The 14,419-nt window shown below is 32.7% G+C and overlaps 1 protein-coding gene across 2 annotated transcripts in view; it reads left to right on the top strand.

The window, feature by feature from the left end:
* Nucleotides 1–14,419, top strand: part of Klp10A (kinesin-like protein 10A) — a 43,941-nt gene that overhangs the window by 9,913 nt on the left and 19,609 nt on the right. The gene's annotated exons all lie outside the window — the stretch shown is intronic.

Raw genomic sequence — 14,419 nt, 5'->3', positions numbered from 1 at the left:
TACACAGAACGACCAAGAATTGCTTAAACGTTTCGAGAGAAAAATTCTAAGAAAAATATATGGAGGAATCCAAGAACAGGGTTTGTGGCGTAGGCGCTACAACTTTGAGTTATATAGAAGTTTTGGGGAACCTGACGTTGTAAAATATATTAAATTAGCACGCCTTCGATGGGTAGGACATGTAATTAGGCGAGATGAAGATGCAACGATCAGAAAAATTTTCGACTGAAGAGGACCAGTGGGAAGACGAGCCAGAGGAAGACCAAAACTTAGGTATCAAGTTAACATAGAGGATGATCTAAAATCCATCGGAGTTAAAGCATGGAGAAGAGTTGCCACAGACAGGGGCGAATGGAAGATTGTTCTGAAGAAGGCTTTGGCTCATAACGAGCTGTAATGCCACTGATGATGATGATGATAACCTCAAACTTAATTTACTTAGGGGTTTCTCAAATAAATTGTTCAGCGTCACCTGAAACTAAACTTTAGAAGGAATTAAAATGAAACAAAATACACATAGTACTGTAATTTATATTAAAAAGTACAAAAAATATTATTACAACTCAAAAAAAAACAAAAAGTGTGATCAATTCATCTTCTTCAGGTATATTATTGGTCGTTGTGGGTCAGTAGAAAAATTCATTATAATAATCCTGGATATTTTCTACATCCGGTATATAACTTTGTAGTTTTTGTATATCAACAATCTTTTTATAATTAATCGGAATCTTTCCACTGGGATATGCCAATGCTTCAGGCAATATTAGTGTATTTTTTTTATTGTTAAGCCTGAAGGTGTGATTGGCTAATCCTTTAATAAAAGGGTGTGTTACAACCAAGTTTGAGTTCTTGTAGGAGTGGTGAAAATGCATGAGTTGGCTTATTTTTAGTAAAACCTTCTGATTCCTTGGAATATTTTTGCCACTGGATTCCGCGGATAAACTGTTTTTTTTGTAGTACTCTGGCAACCAACTTCTATAATCAATCTTCAGCATTGACCAATACCACATCAGAGCGGTTATTTTTACATGAATAATTTTGCTTTTAATTACCACAAAATCCCTATCACAGGGTAGGGAGCAATATAGGTAGGTATACATTCTAAAGCGAATTTTATGAATAAGCAATGATTTACTTATTCTGCTGAACTTAGCGTAAGGCATACTTGTCCATAAACATAAAGTTAGCATAATCATTGTTTCTCGGAAACGGTTGCAGCTATAAATTGTTTCTTGGCGTAAAACTTCGTCAATAAATTAGTAATCAATATCTTGCGGTTCGCTTTTTGGCCGATTTCTCGGTTTTCCGGGATGGTAGAATAGCTTTTGGGAATAGCTCTCTCTCTCTCTCTCTCTCTCTCTCTCTCTCTCTCTCTCTCTCTCTCTCTCTCATCCCTCCTTGTGGAGTATCAGGCGCTTATGCGTTTCTTGGCCGAGAGTGTATGCTATATTATGTTAGCGCAATAATATAACATGAAATTATTTAAATAAAGAAGCCCACTGGCTCTTACTGCCAAGATGAGTATACGTTTCAACGGTTTAATCTATAGATGGTTGTTAGTTGCGTATTTGGTTGTATATGATAACCGTATATTTTATATCAATATTGTTGGGAGAACGGAAAACGCTGTACGAGAGGCGTATGTAGTATTAAAAGAATCAGCTACAAAAATGGGTTTAATAATAAACACCAATAAAATGAAGTATATGAAAATAAGCGCGCAACCACAAATCCTACGACACTTGTTATAGAAAACGATTTCATCGAAGCAGTAAACGAATTTGTATACCTGGGAGCGCTCCTTAACGCTGAAAATAATACTACCGCAGAATTTGCATGGCCAACAGATGCTATCATGTCCGTATCATAGGCTCAAACTCATCCTTAAATCCACAATTATATCGAGAAATATAAAAATAAAACTCTACAAAACAATAATACGCCCAGTTCTAACATAGGGTTGAGAGACCTGGACTCTCACAAAAAATAATGAAAACATATTAGGATGTTTCGAAAGAAAAGTACTAAGGCGAATCTATGGAGCAGTGAATGATAATGGAGTGTGAAGAAGACGATACAACTTATACATAATAGAATATACTAGGAACCAGATATCGTAAAATATATTAAGATGGGACGTCTGAGGTGGATAGGGCATGTAATGCGGTTGGAACAAAATGACACAGCTAGAAAATCGCTCCTTGATATCCATTGATAATCGCTCCATTGATCAGAGAACAAGAGGAAGACCCAAAACCACGTTCTTTGATAACATCGATGAAGACATGAGAAATATGGGAATACGTGCTTGGCGGAGAAAGGCGATGGATAGGGACGAGTGTAGAGAAATTCTTGACGAGGCTATTACCCATGCAGGGTTGTAAAGCCAGAATGATGATGATGATGACGATATTTTATTTCCTTTGTCTTAAGTTACAATTCATAATCATTGGTGATTTGAAATATGAATATAACACGTTTAAATAATTATTAATACTTCATGTTGTGTGAGAAGATAACTGTATCGTCTGCATATTTTATATTATTAAGACGTTACCCATTGATAAGGTTACCTTTGTCATAATCTTGAGCTTCTTTGAAAATATGTTCTGAGTAAATTTTGAAGATTAAGAGTTACCAAATACATCTCTGGTGAAATCTTTCTTGAATTTAAACTGCATCTGTTTACTGATCTTCTATTTTTATATTTTTATATTATTTTTATATTTACATTGGAAACCTTACAATTTTCATTAATATGGTGTGTCTCTCTCTCTCTCTCTCTCTCTCTCTCTCTCTCTCTCTCTCTCTCTCTCTCTCTCATCCCTCCTTGTGGAGTATCAGGCGCTTATGCGTTTCTTGGCCGAGAGTGTATGCTATATTATGTTAGCGCAATAATATAACATGAAATTATTTAAATAAAGAAGCCCACTGGCTCTTACTGCCAAGATGAGTATACGTTTCAACGGTTTAATCTATAGATGGTTGTTAGTTGCGTATTTGGTTGTATATGATAACCGTATATTTTATATCAATATTGTTGGGAGAACGGAAAACGCTGTACGAGAGGCGTATGTAGTATTAAAAGAATCAGCTACAAAAATGGGTTTAATAATAAACACCAATAAAATGAAGTATATGAAAATAAGCGCGCAACCACAAATCCTACGACACTTGTTATAGAAAACGATTTCATCGAAGCAGTAAACGAATTTGTATACCTGGGAGCGCTCCTTAACGCTGAAAATAATACTACCGCAGAATTTGCATGGCCAACAGATGCTATCATGTCCGTATCATAGGCTCAAACTCATCCTTAAATCCACAATTATATCGAGAAATATAAAAATAAAACTCTACAAAACAATAATACGCCCAGTTCTAACATAGGGTTGAGAGACCTGGACTCTCACAAAAAATAATGAAAACATATTAGGATGTTTCGAAAGAAAAGTACTAAGGCGAATCTATGGAGCAGTGAATGATAATGGAGTGTGAAGAAGACGATACAACTTATACATAATAGAATATACTAGGAACCAGATATCGTAAAATATATTAAGATGGGACGTCTGAGGTGGATAGGGCATGTAATGCGGTTGGAACAAAATGACACAGCTAGAAAATCGCTCCTTGATATCCATTGATAATCGCTCCATTGATCAGAGAACAAGAGGAAGACCCAAAACCACGTTCTTTGATAACATCGATGAAGACATGAGAAATATGGGAATACGTGCTTGGCGGAGAAAGGCGATGGATAGGGACGAGTGTAGAGAAATTCTTGACGAGGCTATTACCCATGCAGGGTTGTAAAGCCAGAATGATGATGATGATGACGATATTTTATTTCCTTTGTCTTAAGTTACAATTCATAATCATTGGTGATTTGAAATATGAATATAACACGTTTAAATAATTATTAATACTTCATGTTGTGTGAGAAGATAACTGTATCGTCTGCATATTTTATATTATTAAGACGTTACCCATTGATAAGGTTACCTTTGTCATAATCTTGAGCTTCTTTGAAAATATGTTCTGAGTAAATTTTGAAGATTAAGAGTTACCAAATACATCTCTGGTGAAATCTTTCTTGAATTTAAACTGCATCTGTTTACTGATCTTCTATTTTTATATTTTTATATTATTTTTATATTTACATTGGAAACCTTACAATTTTCATTAATATGGTGTGTCTCTCTCTCTCTCTCTCTCTCTCTCTCTCTCTCTCTCTCTCTCTCATCCCTCCTTGTGGAGTATCAGGCGCTTATGCGTTTCTTGGCCGAGAGTGTATGCTATATTATGTTAGCGCAATAATATAACATGAAATTATTTAAATAAAGAAGCCCACTGGCTCTTACTGCCAAGATGAGTATACGTTTCAACGGTTTAATCTATAGATGGTTGTTAGTTGCGTATTTGGTTGTATATGATAACCGTATATTTTATATCAATATTGTTGGGAGAACGGAAAACGCTGTACGAGAGGCGTATGTAGTATTAAAAGAATCAGCTACAAAAATGGGTTTAATAATAAACACCAATAAAATGAAGTATATGAAAATAAGCGCGCAACCACAAATCCTACGACACTTGTTATAGAAAACGATTTCATCGAAGCAGTAAACGAATTTGTATACCTGGGAGCGCTCCTTAACGCTGAAAATAATACTACCGCAGAATTTGCATGGCCAACAGATGCTATCATGTCCGTATCATAGGCTCAAACTCATCCTTAAATCCACAATTATATCGAGAAATATAAAAATAAAACTCTACAAAACAATAATACGCCCAGTTCTAACATAGGGTTGAGAGACCTGGACTCTCACAAAAAATAATGAAAACATATTAGGATGTTTCGAAAGAAAAGTACTAAGGCGAATCTATGGAGCAGTGAATGATAATGGAGTGTGAAGAAGACGATACAACTTATACATAATAGAATATACTAGGAACCAGATATCGTAAAATATATTAAGATGGGACGTCTGAGGTGGATAGGGCATGTAATGCGGTTGGAACAAAATGACACAGCTAGAAAATCGCTCCTTGATATCCATTGATAATCGCTCCATTGATCAGAGAACAAGAGGAAGACCCAAAACCACGTTCTTTGATAACATCGATGAAGACATGAGAAATATGGGAATACGTGCTTGGCGGAGAAAGGCGATGGATAGGGACGAGTGTAGAGAAATTCTTGACGAGGCTATTACCCATGCAGGGTTGTAAAGCCAGAATGATGATGATGATGACGATATTTTATTTCCTTTGTCTTAAGTTACAATTCATAATCATTGGTGATTTGAAATATGAATATAACACGTTTAAATAATTATTAATACTTCATGTTGTGTGAGAAGATAACTGTATCGTCTGCATATTTTATATTATTAAGACGTTACCCATTGATAAGGTTACCTTTGTCATAATCTTGAGCTTCTTTGAAAATATGTTCTGAGTAAATTTTGAAGATTAAGAGTTACCAAATACATCTCTGGTGAAATCTTTCTTGAATTTAAACTGCATCTGTTTACTGATCTTCTATTTTTATATTTTTATATTATTTTTATATTTACATTGGAAACCTTACAATTTTCATTAATATGGTGTGGCGTACGAAGCTTTTTTTATTTAAATAGGTTTCATTAAAATATCGTTGACCTCAGATATGAATTTTGCCGTTATAATCATTAAACCTACCTGTTAACGTTTAATTATATTTTAAAGTTAATAATACATGTAGTACAAAATGCATTTAGTATCGGCCACCACAAACCGACATACCGCACCTAATTTTAGATCGAGTTATATCGCCTTAATGATTTTATTGTGACTAAATTGCTGTCATCATAATACGGGTAGCTAAACAAAACGTTTCAATCTTGCCTTGGTAAAATGTTTGGAAGTTATTAACATTAATAAAAGTCAATATATGACTTATATCAATAGAAAATAGGATATTATATCCATATACAGAGTGAGGTTTTGTAATACGTCCGATCTTATAGTAGTATTTACATTGTTGTCAGATTATCCATTTGTCTTGAAATGTAGTTAACTTTGTTATTAATATAATAATAATATATATGAAATAATTTTCAAAAACGGTTGTTTCCATCCAACTGTTGGCAGTTGCAGCATATGTGGTCCTAATGAATCTATTCACAGTGGACGTAGAATCCGAGACAGGACTTCCGGATTTAGATATTGAGTGAGTAATTAAACTATCGTGTGATAGAGCACTCAAAGAGATATTTAACAAAATACCACTGATAGATTTTTGGCTGTCTTGGCGCCAGGAGTACCCAGTTTTAGCAGACAAAACGATAAGGTTTCTAATTCCTTTTGTTACGACAGGATCTTCAACATCGGTTTTCCTCAAAAATAAATATAGGGACCGTTTGGAAGTCGAACCGGACCTGACGATAAAATTAACATCTTTTCCTTCAAACATGAAGTTTTTAGTTAACCAGAAACAACTGCATTCTTCTCATTAATAAAGTATTTTTTATTTTGTTTTATTACATTTTTGTTTGAGCTAATGATTCTTTATTAAAATATATAAACCTATAATAAATATTTAAATATATTTTATCGTACACACACACCAGGGTATGCAAAAAATTAGTGGGTCACGAAGGATAAGTACAAAAATAACCGGGCCACGGAAAAATAAGTTTGGGAAACGCTGCTCTGGAGGATGAACAATTTCAAAAATTGTAAAAATTAACAAAGCCCCTCACAATGAAGTTGATAGACTTTATTGGCTCTTTTTTGTTCGGTCGACACTGAACCACCATATTTCATGCCCTTTTTTTACTCATTTCAGCTAATTTACAAGAAACAAAGAATTGTTTTCGATGACAAAGTCACCATAAACTAGGTTAAGTAAAACTGTAAATTATTCTTCTTTTGTTTGAATTTAACGAAAGTACAAGCTGATTATAGCCACAAATGTCAAATATCGACCAAAAAATTTTGGTTTGGCAGGGCATGTTTTTATAATGTATGATGTATACTTCAAATATAAAGAGAGAAAGCTTCAGAAAAGTACATTTTGATTATATTATGTTATGAATTCTGCAATTTTTAATTTATATAAAACAAGAATTAGTAAATATTTGTTCCTTTGGAGATTAACTGCAGTTAATTATTATAAATTTTTATTTTGGCAATTGCCCTTTGATATATTAGGGGATAGATTTGGCAATCGTCAAATCAGCAGTTGCCAGATTGCAACAGATGTTCGCAACTAATCTCGAAAGAGACAAATATTTACTCATTATTGTTTTATATAAATTAAAAATTGCAGAATTCATAAAATAGTATAATCAAAATGTACTTTTTAAAAGCTTTCTCTCTTTATATTTGAAGCATACAACATATGCATTATGAAAACATCCCAACACTGCCAAACCGAAATATTTTATTTTATGGTTGACATTTGCGGCTATATTCAGCTGGTACTTTCGTTAAACTTAACACTTCTTTTCTTTTATTTAAGTTTTTGTTGTTCGAATTTGCAATGATTCTTCTCGTATACGTATACGAGAATTCTTAAAATTCTTGTATACGTATAACATTTCGAAGGACGTTTAAAAATACAGATTCATTCGAGCATATTTCGCATACGAAATAAGAAGAAATTTAAATTCGTATTATGATCAAAGTAATTTTTGTCACTTGGCCCGTTTACGTCAGATAGGATTTCAGCTGATAATTTTTAATCGTTGTTGTATTCAACATTTTTACATTCACATTTACATTTTACATAACTTTGTTTTCCATCCCTTTCTTAACGATGTAAAGGACTACTCAGATGTACAATTTCAAAAATGAACTCCTATCCCTGGGCTTCCCCTGAAAAGCCCCCTGCAGGTGGGGGGTGGGGAACGGAAAAAATCGATTTACCAAGAATTTACGCTGCGCGCTGTAAAAAATGTAGCTAAGATAGTTTTTAACAAAAATCTTTTGTATTTGTACTTTTTTTGTAGAATTAACTTTTCTCTCTATTGCATATATACAAAAATTTGTTGGAATTCGTACTGTGGACGTGATGTTTTCGCAGCTATATGCTGCAACATGTCCTTCATCACATCTCATTTGGAAGCAACAGTCAAGATTTGATGGGTTGTTGGGTATTTGGATATTAAATTTTAAAAAGCTTGCTGGGTAAGGAAAGGATGTGTGGAATTTTTGGCGAGCTCGTATTAAAAATAATAAAACAAATAAACTTAAAATATTGTTCACTCTGAAAGTGTTTTATATACGTAATTGGAGTTGATATGCCAAATAAATTGTAGTAGAAAAGCCAAATAAGATGTTCAAAAATAGATTGAATAGGGCACGACAGCTTGATCAAGATTAGCAACGTGGTACAGCTTATTTCAAATCGAGTGGCGAGGCCTTCCACGAAATAGTTAATCGCGCAGACAATAGAATATCTATGATCAGACCCACGCAGTGGCGTTGCAATATTAAACAAATTAAATTATTTGAAATCCCACTGATTACAAAATGATTACTCACTTAAATAATAGATGGAGTTTGATTGTACACAGATTGTTTTATAGATACCAAACTTTTTGTTTGTTATAATACGATCTTTAATAATTGATACTCCATAAAGTTTGGTAAAAGTTAATTTCTAATTTATATTAGTAACCTTAAAACCGTAATTATAAAGTCATTATTAATGACTCCTTAACGACTCTTTAAGGACATACAAAGAACTTATAAGAATTATTTCCTAGAATTTCTAGTCACTGGATTTCAAATGAGTTCGTAATTTAGTCTCATTATGTTGTCGAGTCTCAACAAGAAAGCTGCTACCACGCGTATTAGAACTATTTTGTAGAATAGAGATGGTTAAGTGTAGTACGAGTAAACAGATCATATTTACACCAGAATCCAAAGGAATCATTTACAATATATTTAAATATATGCAAATACTATTTCCTGAAGATAATCGAACCAGTATTTAACAACGCGTGAGTGAAGCTACTGGAGTATCTTTACGTACAGTAGAAAGGAACATTCAACAAGGGAGTATGTTAACAAACGCAGAGTCAAATAATACACTAAAATTTCCAACTACAACACTTGCTAAAAGGAAAGCAACCGCGACAGACTTGAGGGAGTATGACAAACAGTTCATTAGAAATACCATTAATCGTTTTCATGAGACTGAACGTTGTGTATCATTGAAGCTTTTGCAGAAAAGGCTTGAAGAGGTGTACGAGTGGATTGGAAGTGTGAGTTCTCTCTACAGAATTGTGAAAGATTTGGGATTTAAATGGAAGAAAACGAAAGATAATCGACATTTATTAATTGAACGGAATGATATTCGTGCTCTACGCATTAAATATTTGGACAAAATTAAATATTACAGAAGCGAAGGTAAGTCAATTGTATATGTTGATGAAACCTATGTACATGCAGGACACACTACACCAAATAGCTGGACAGATGACAGTGGCAAAGGATTGTTCAAAAACATTTGTTGTACATGGTAATGGGGAGATGGGTTTCATACAGAATGCTCTTTTGATTTTTAAATCAGGAGCTAAGACAGGAGATTATCATGATGATATGTATTCAGAAAATTGTGAAAAATGGATGAAAGAACAGTTAATCCCCAATTTGCCTGTCGGATCTGTTGTCGTTTCTAAAAATGCGTCATGTCATAATGTACAAATCAATAAAGCACTCACCGGTGTGTGTGACAGTGACAGAAAAAAAATTTACCATTTGTAACGTCAATATTAAAACCGCAATTGTATGAAATCATCAAACAACACAAACAAGATCATATTCATTATAATTTTGGCAAAGTGCTGCAAGAATGTGGACATGTTTCTTTAAAATTTCCGCCATATCATCCAGACTTGAACCCTATATAAATGGTTTGGGCCCAAATAAAAAATAAAGTTTCAAAACAAAACGTTTATTTTAAGTTAGAAGACGTAAAAGTGTTGGTAGAACAGGAATTTGCTAGAGTAACTGTAGATAACTGGAAGAAAGTGTGTGAACAAGATAAGTATTTGGAAAGTGAACGTCGCATAGATGTAATTACTGAAGAATTAAGGACTGAATTAAATGATTCTAGTGACGACGACAGTGCATCTGATTATGAAAGTGAATAATATAATTTAACATTAAGATGTACCTATGTAACCTATGTGAATATAAGTTTTCCAAGCTGTTCTTGTATTATTTTTTTGCTTTATTACAATCATTTCGTATATTCTTCTATTTAACTTTGTGACGTTTAAGTGAGTAATAATATAAATAATAAAGGTTGTAAAGTTAAAACAACCTTTGTAAGTATTTTTTGGAACGCCACTGCTTTGTTTGGCGAGGCTTTACTGTTCCTAGAAATTTCCGCCACTACAGTTGAAACATACTTTAGAACCGATTTCTAAAGCTAACGTCCAATGTCAGTTGTAAGTCCCCTTCTATCGAATACTATTGTCACAGATCGTGTTTAATGTGAATAACTTCAAACTATAAAAATACAGTTTGAAAAACCGCAAATAACTATTTTAAAATAATTACGGTGACTCATTATTAGTATAAAATTTGGGTTCTTCGCTAAATTCTATTAATAACTGAAATCTTAGTCGATATACAATTATATTTACAATTTTCAAATTTAAAATTATCAATAATTTTTGAATTCAATTTCTTGTGGCATAATTTGCAGAAAACGTGTAATTATTAAAGCAGAATGGAATCCACATGATTAATAAAACTGAATGCTTAATATAGAAAATATGAATACAAAATTATTATAACTGTGTGAAAAGTCTGTGTGAACTTTGAGAGGTTGTTAACTTCTGTGATAAACACGGGTTATTTATTATGAATTGTTCTTTTTCTTTGAAGTCAAATAAAAGAAACTGTATCTAAGTATATCAAGCTTTTTTCTGCATAATAGAAAATTCCGTTATTTTTTATTTATTAATGAAAAATTTGAATGTTTATCGCATAATTAATAAAAAAAGTGGTGAAAGTTTGAAAAAGTGAAATTCAAGGATATTCATCATGTATGAAAAGTCTTGATAGTTCAATATTAATATTTAAAATTGATTTTGATTTGATTTTGAAACATTTTTTTTGCTTGGGTTTCGATCGCGATTCCATATTCGGGAGATCCATTTCCCCAAAACGTTGGATTCAATATTGCTTTTATATTTAATTTACGTATTTTACCGAAATAGCTGGACGTTAACCGTTGTTGACGTTCTACAGGGTGTTTCAAAAACGTATGTCATAAATTAAATCATTCCGGGGACAAAAATAAATTGATTGAATCCAACTTACCTTAGTACAAAAGTGTACACAAAAAAATTTAGAGCACTTTGAAGTTACAAAATAAAAATTGTTTTTTTTTGCATTATCTCGTAAAGTACTTGACATTTTGTAATAAAAATGGACACGTTACTTTATTGTTCTGAAAGCATTTTTCATACACAAGAAACAACAAAATCTAACCGCACAGAAAAATTTTAAGGGGGGTGTGCAGTAATTTGGTAATTTGGTGGCATCATTAGTTTAACACATTATTTTTAAAACTTTTTTGCCTCATCACTTTTTCGAAAAATTAGTTTTTTCCTAGTTGGCCATAAAATTACAACTAGTTTCTATGGATAAAATAATTACAAACAGTTCCATCAATAAATAGTCAATAATTTGAAGCTATCCTTTATTGTGTGAATAAGATTAATATTAAAAATTTTGATATTACAATGGCCTACACATTTCAAGATATGGCAAATATGCATTTAACTTTGGGTAAGTTGGATAAAATTAAATTATGATTTCAATAAACTATCGGGAATATCGTAGGTAAATGTCAAGGAAATAGTACAGCAGCCGCAAGGCGTTATGCAGTAAAATACCCCAATCGAAATACACCCGATAGACGATTATTTCTGACCATTGATCGTCGTTTACGGGAAACGGGTACATTTCAACCGCAAGTTGCTGGCAATAGTGGTCGTTCAATAATGGATGCAACTGATGAAGACATTTTAGAAATCATTGAAGAAGTCCCTGGAATAAGTACAAGGGTAATAGCTGCTCAACTAAATGTTTCTCACGTAAGGGTTTGGAGGCGTTTGAAGGATCAGCTGCTTAAACCCCATCACCAGAACGGTTCAAGAGTTATTGGTTGAAGATTATCCTAAAAGTATTGGATTTGGCGATTGGTTGTTAATGTAAAACACTAGAAATGTTAATTTTATCAGAAATATTTTGTTTATCGACGAGGCTACCTTCAGTAGAAATGGAAAGGACTTTCCTAGAACCAAATTACTTTAATGTTTGGGCAGGAATTGTGGATAACAATCTAATAGTCCCAGTATTTCTTCCCAACAATTTAAATAATCATAATTATTGGCAGTTCTTGGCAAACGATTTAACAAGAGTATTTGGAAGAAGTGAATATGCAATAAGGCAAAATATGTGGTTTTTACAAGATGGCGCTCCACCGCATTACAGTAATGAAGTCCGGGAATACCTTTGCAGGCAGTATCCTGAACGGTGGATTGGAAGGGGTCGTGACGCACCTATTTCTTGGCCACCCAGAAGTCCAGGTCTTAACCCCATGGACTTTTGCTTTTGGGGGTTTATGAAAGAGAAAGTTTATTCTGTAACAATAGAGGACGAACAACAATTGAGGGTTGAGAAAATGGGGGTCATTTTGAACATTTATTGTAATATCATATTTATAGAGGTTATAGACATTTTTTGTACTTGTTAATTCATTTAAGCCATTTATTTAGTAGCACGTAATTTTTTAAAAGTTAATGAAAAGGGCCGTAACTCAATAAAAACTGTTTTTTGAAAAAAGTGATGAGGCAAAAAAATTTTAAAAATAATGTGTTAAACTAATGATGTCACAAAATTCATTTGATTTGAACGTACTTAAAAGTTTGGGTGGATTTGGGGCTGCACACCCCCCTTAAAATTTTTCTGTGCGCTTAGATTTTGTTGTTTCTTTTTTATGAAAAATGCTTTCAGTACAAGAAAGTAACGTGTTCATTTTTATTACAAAATGTCAAGCAGTTTAGGAGATAATGCAAAAAAACAATTTTTATTTTGTAACTTCAAAGGACTGTAACTTTTTTTGTGTACACTTTTGTACTAAGGTAAGTTGGATTCAATCAATTTATTTTTGTCCCCGGAATGCGTGATTTAATTTATGACATACCTTTTTGAAACACCCAGTATAATATGTTTTATAAAGGATTTTTAAATAAAAAAAATTGTGATATATGGTAGGTATACATCCGACTACAAAAAATTAACTTTTTTCTTGTGAATCTTGAATAATTCTAAAATCAAACTTAGATTAAATGAAATTTAGATAAAGAACCAAATTGTAGCTAGACAACCAACACTGTAATAAAAGCTATTTTTATCTAGATTCTACTTTTTCGTTTGAATATTTTAGTTACATTTAAATTCAGACCGAAATGGAGAATTGTATAAAGTGTTTGTGCAAGGCACACCTTAACCTCCTACACGCAATAGTGTTGCCGATTTATATAACAACGCATAAATGGATTCTTTCATTGTCTTGTTTTCGAGACTACTTGTTGCTAAATCCGCCTTTATTTTAAACGTTTTATTTTTTACGTTGCATTTACAGATCATAAAACTGATGAATTAACCACTTTTTTTTATTTGGGGGTACATGACAACGATTTCCGTTATACAGTGCATTCATATAGTGTGGAAATGGTTTATTATCTCATGACTTAAATATTTTCAGAGTTAAAGCTCTGAAAGGTCGATTTTTATTTTTGAACCTTTTTGGAAAAAAATCACTTTTACCTCCACTACCTTAGCAGATGTGACGTCATCGATAATTTTTTTAAATAGAAAGGGCATATTTTTATCTAAAACATTAAAAGCCCATATTTTTCTGAGTACAACTGTACCACACTTATAACATTCAAACTTCAGTATACGGAGTGTAAAGGAAACCAGTGCTCGTATTTCTTAAAGTTTAATTCAAAATTTATTTTACAAAGAAAATTATAAAAGAATTCATTTCATATTAAAGACAAACAAATAACATAATTACAACAAATGCTCGAGTTGAGCTCCTTGGTTTAATTGACAGTATCCGAGACGTCCAATGAATTATTGGGTTATGTTTAATAACATCACTTGTGTAATTTATTGCATTTCAGTACGAATTCTCTGTTGGGGATCTACCAAATTGATAGGTCGGTTTACATATACCCTACATTTTAAATAATCCCAAATAGAAAAGTCCATGGGATTCAAATCTGGAGACCTAGCAGACCATTTAATGTAGTAAATTGTAAATCAAAATTAGTATAACTTGACATTAAAAATAACAAAAAATGTCTTCAAAAATAAATAAAACACTCTG

Source organism: Diabrotica undecimpunctata, chromosome 8 (genome assembly GCF_040954645.1).
Source record: "Diabrotica undecimpunctata isolate CICGRU chromosome 8, icDiaUnde3, whole genome shotgun sequence".
Classification (NCBI taxonomy): Eukaryota; Metazoa; Arthropoda; class Insecta; order Coleoptera; family Chrysomelidae; genus Diabrotica; species Diabrotica undecimpunctata.
This window is presented reverse-complemented; position numbering and strand designations above follow the sequence as displayed.